The sequence below is a fragment of the Salvelinus sp. IW2-2015 genome, unplaced genomic scaffold, assembly GCF_002910315.2.
Source record: "Salvelinus sp. IW2-2015 unplaced genomic scaffold, ASM291031v2 Un_scaffold2850, whole genome shotgun sequence".
Lineage (NCBI taxonomy): Eukaryota > Metazoa > Chordata > Actinopteri > Salmoniformes > Salmonidae > Salvelinus > Salvelinus sp. IW2-2015.
Genome location: NW_019944150.1, coordinates 127768 through 133122, shown reverse-complemented (window position 1 = coordinate 133122; position 5355 = coordinate 127768). Strand labels below are relative to the sequence as shown.

General features: G+C 42.8%; 1 long non-coding RNA gene across 1 annotated transcript in view; it reads right to left on the bottom strand.

The window, feature by feature from the left end:
• The window catches only part of LOC112074864 (uncharacterized), a 10679-nt gene extending 6102 nt beyond the window's left edge, over positions 1-4577 (bottom strand). The window contains exons 1-2 of the long non-coding RNA XR_002894860.1: positions 4491-4577; positions 2670-2744 (exon numbers count right to left, since the gene is read on the bottom strand). This is a non-coding gene — a long non-coding RNA (uncharacterized lncRNA). The remainder of the gene's footprint in view (positions 1-2669; positions 2745-4490) is intronic.
• Between the last annotated feature and the right edge of the window lie 778 nt (positions 4578-5355).

Genomic DNA, 5355 nt, shown 5'->3' with positions numbered 1-5355 from the left:
CAAGTTGTGGCAAAATGCTTTAGGACAAAGCAACTCAAGGTATCTGGAGTGGCCATCACAAATCCTTGGACCTCAAGTCCTAAAGAATGTGTGCAGAACTGAAAACGTTGCATGCGACATGGAGGACCTACAAACTACTCAGTTACACCAGCTTCTGTACGGCGGAATGGACAAAATTCACCTCGAACTTATTTGTGGGACTGTGAAGGCTATTGTTTATACTCACTCTAGGAACAGAAACCAGTCTGCTTCCTGACGGTTATGATCTACATGCTGGTCTGGTGTGTTATACTTGCGTATCATGTTTGTCAGAGAACTGTCTGTACTTCAGGTCGTTGGAAAATTGCCCTCATGCTGAAAACCAGACTTTGGAGTTTACAGATGTGCTTGTCTGCCTGATTTATTTTGATTTCCCATGATGTCAACGCATTGAATATATAAAAGTAACACCTCATTGACCACTCAAATGATTAATTAGTAGAAGATCCTAGGCAGCATCTTTCAATCCAAGCTGTTAAAGCACATGACTAACAATGAATAATCGTTTCCGTACTGTGAATATCAAGCTGTTAGGCAAGTCAACTTGTGTATTGAACTGCTGGATTCCAACTGATAATGTGAGTACAGAGTGAATTCTAATTGAAAAACAAATTTTAATGACTCCAACCCAAGTGTATGTAAACTTCCGACTTCAACTGTATATACACAAATATTTTTTAAAGTGAGCTGGATTGCACAATAATGTCGGGGACTTATTTCCATTATGGTCCCTATTTTTACATAAATACATGTACAATTAAATAGATAGAGACGAAAAATGATCAACCTTCAGATTAGTATGAGGGGGGAGTTTAAGTACAATTCTTACAAGCTTGTTTGGCTGTTAGCTTATTCTTTAGATGTTTGGGGCTGCTGGTGAACCATGATGTGCAGGCGTAATCAAAGTGACACTGGACTAGCGAACATCTGTACAGCCATAGCCTGCCTCACTGGCCTACTGTAACATGTATTCTCCCTGTCCATATCCCTGCACCATGCAGTGGGTGTCTGTAGCTAGGTTTCCATCCAATTGGTGACAGATTTCCATGCAAATATTCTAAAATATTCATAAAAACAATACACCATTTCAGTTTCCTTTGGGAAAATTTGGCGCCGGACAACATGACAGAGAAGATTTTCAGATCCGACCTGGCGCCYTCAGCGCCATCAATAAACAAGGAATGTTGGCCAAAAAAAACAGCAATAACAAATGACAAAAAACACTATTCCTCGTGTTTCGATGTGCAGCCTATGCAAAACTTTAGAGACTATTTATTTATTGGTTTTTAGGCTAATTCCTAAAAGAATAATTGTCCGCCTCATGGTCAGAGATTTGAGCTCAAACTGTATCAGAGCATTGCATACATAGGCCTTTAGACTGAGGTGTRCACTGTATGATATAAATACCTTAATAAATATATATAMKRWWWYRKWAMYWAYAGYAYTWMKYGCRTAGYCCRAGASKSAMAGAGATAMYSKMWWGCCMMSYRRTSRWRWTSTRKYWMMSKMARMGCMWCTGCTATTCAGATATAGGRGTACAGAAGGGGGCTKATTCGTACATTTTAGATCAGACTATTTTGTATAAAGATAAGCATTKGATTATAGGAGTAACTCTGGTAGGCCTGAAACAGACTTCCTCAGCTCAAGTCAGTTAGTAGTGATGTGGCACACTGCCTTCATATCATAGGCCGGCAGTAGCTAAAGCTTAATAATAGCCACACCAAACCTTCACAAATGCTTTTAAACTTTATTAGGTTAATGATTCAAAGTTACCTTAACACCTTGTTTATAGGAGAAAATACGAGCGAAGAGGAATGTAAACCAGGAAAAACCCATACCCTCCGAAAAGTTTGACAACCTCCCTGATTTTTGGACACACCCATCCCCCCGGTAAATGTCCATCTGCTCCCTAGCGGACATCGGCTCAGTTCTGCCTCAGAGGCAAAATTCATGACAATAAACGTCAACCTGCATTATAAAGTACCGCGTATGGAGGTCAGTTCAGTGCCGAGTTGTCGTTTATGCTATGTTAGTCAGACCAGTGTTGTGTTATAATTGGGAGAGGGTATGCGTGATGAGTCTGTCGGGGCACATCAGAGCAGGGTTCTCAGACAGACTGGTCCAGCTGATGTTCTGTTGCTCGAGCTAAACTCTCTCTATCAAACAGGTGGTCCGCTGATGTTCTGTCTCGAGCTAAACTCTCTCTATCAGACAGGCTGGTGCCAGCTGATGTTGCTGTCTCGAGCTAAACTCTCATTCAGACAGGCTGTCAGCTGATATTGTTCTGTCTCATATGCTGTCTCTGTGGTCTTTCCTAGTCTCTCCTGTGTCTTTACGCCGTCTGTGATGTGTTACCGTGCTCTCTCTCTCTCTGCTCGCTCTTCTCTGGCGTCTCTCTCTGTCTCCTCTCTGCTCTGCTCTCTCTGCTCTCTCTCGCGCTCTTTGGCGGTGGTCGGTCGTTGCCTCTTCCTGTTCTCGTGTTGTGGCTCTGCGGCGTCGCTGTGGTGGTGACGCAGGAGAGAACTTCAGATGGTTGGCACGGCTGACTTGGTGTGTACGTGGGGCGGTGCATGGTGTTGTGTGTGGCCGTGCGCGCGGTGTGTTGGTTGGTGTTGTGCTTGGCCACTTACTGCAATGAGGGCTGCGATAGAGAGCGTGTAGTAGGCGGAGTCTCTGAGTAGTGTCCAATGGGAGAGCTTCACAGCCTAGAGACAGATGGAGAGAAGACAAACAGGACACAAACAAAAGACACAGCATTATCACACTGATTAACTGCAGTCAAGCATACCCTCATGATAGCGCTTTATATTGCCGGCGGTTCGGCGCAACGATAACGATTATAGCTCCAGCTCCCTCACAAGCATATCGAGATACACGAAGAGCTCTTGAGTTGACCTGAATAGATCCCGCTACTTACAAAGGACAAGCAGGCAGTGCTCACCTACTCCAAAAAGGTGTCGGTGTATTCATTGATTTTACATAATGATATGCAGCACAGGCAGCCTACCACACAGTGACTAATGCGTTATAGAGCCTGTATTTAGCATGCAAATCAACCCACACACACTACTACAGTGAAACACATATCTTCCTTAGAGAAACACAGTCAAGCCCTAGCCTGGTCCCAGATCMGTTTGTGCTGTAGAYAAAACTCCTACAGTCARGTCACGCTAGACAGSACCAACAGATCTGGGATCAGGCTATCCAAACTGTAAAGCACATCATGTCTTCCTATGAGAAACACGTAGCCAAAGTCTGGTCCCAGATCTGTTTTTGCTGTATAGCCAGAATAGACCGTACGAGCTAGCAAAATGGTACAAACTGATCTCTACTAGATCAACAATAGTGAGGAGTATTAAGATGAGTTTACAGTAATACACTATTTCCTGGCATTATTCAGATGACTTTACAGTAATACACTATTTCCTGGCAGTATTAAGATGACTTTACAGTAATACACTGTTTCCTGGCAGTATTAAGATGACTTTACAGTAATACACTGTATTCCTGGAAGTATTAAGATGACTTTACAGTAATACACTGTACTCCTGGCAGTATTAAGATGACTTTACAGTAATACACTGTACTCCTGGCAGTATTAAGATGACTTTACAGTAATACACTGTATTCCTGGAAGTATTAAGATGACTTTACAGTAATACACTGTACTCCTGGCAGTATTAAGATGACTTTACAGTAATACACTGTACTCCTGGCAGTATTAAGATGACTTTACAGTAATACACTGTACTCCTGGCAGTATTAAGATGACTTTACAGTAATACACTGTTTCCAGGCAGTAGGCCTTTACTTCCTTACATAATGGACAATCTGAGATCAAATCACTATGGCTGCACCCTATCATGTAAATGTTATGTCATCAGGGAATATATCATGTTGGATTCAGGCTTGGCACGGCATGGTGCAGGGATCTGGACAGGGAGAATACATATTACAGTAGGCCAGTGTAAGACAGGCTACAGATGTGATACCGTAACMGTGGTCAGTTCATAATCATTATATATGGTGTACTGTACGTGCAAATGTACATGTACTCACTTTGTACACAGTATGGAGAACACATGTTGTTGTTATGGATATTCTTGGACAATAGATATGGACAATAGATATGGACACTGTATGTAGCCTACATTAGGTCCAAGAGGCTTCTTATCTCTTACTTACATTTTTTTTTTTAAATAGTACTTTCTTAAAACTGCATTGTTGGTTAAGGTCTCGTAAGTAAGGATTTCACTGTGAGGTTGTTGTATTCGGAGCATGTGACAAATACAATTTGATTAGATTTGAATGTATATCTATAAATCTGTATTCTGTAGATATATGTATGTGTATGTGCTGAGCTGTATTGAGATATACAAGCAAGTCAAAATACCAAGAACTCATTCAGGAGCCACGTTTTTCTAATATGATATAACAGTATGACATGATACCTGGCCAGCAAAGATTCCACACACTCCGATGATGCAGAGGATGTTGAAGACTGCTGACCCCACAATGGTCCCCACACCCACATCTCCTTTAGTGATGAAGACCCCTGCGGCGAGGACACACATGTACACGCAGTATGACACGGCACTTTGTCCTTGTGTAACATGCAGTCTACTCCGACAGACGTCCCTGACGTCTCTAGTCTTAGCGGTGCTGTGTGGTGTGTGGTGTGTGTGTGTGTGTGTGTGTGTGTGTGTTGTGTTGTGTGTGGTGTGTGTGTGTGTGTGTGTGTGTGTGTGGAGTGGCCCAGGATGACTGGATGTGATACATTGCAATGGGATCAACAACTGACCCCCGGCTGTCACAACCATAAACAGCTCGGCCACGTCAAAGGGTTCAACCAAACTACAGAGTCTTGTTCTAAAACCTTCTCTGTTTACAGTGAGTACAACAGTCTGCTTCTAATCTACAGTGTTATCAAAAGCGCCAATCTAAAATACTGACGTCAGCACATGGCTTCTCATCAATGTTCATTTACACTCTATTAATTGGATTAACATGGAATATGTTGTTAATCCCTATACAGGTTCCTCTTCTACTGGGTTGTTGTTGTGTGTGTGTGTGTGTGTGTGTGTGTGTGTGTGTGTGTGGTGTGTGTGTGTGTGTGTGTGGTGTGTGTGTGTGTGTGTGTGTGTGTGTGGTGTGTGTGTGTGTGTGTGTGTGTGTGTGTGTGTGTGTGTGTGTGTGTGTGTGTGTGTCCATGCTAGTGAGTAAGTATGTGTTGCATGTGTGTGTGTTTGTGTTACTATGACAGAGTGAAGAGTTCAGGGGCGGAGCTTCCAGCGGCCATAAAGGTTGCCCTGCTAC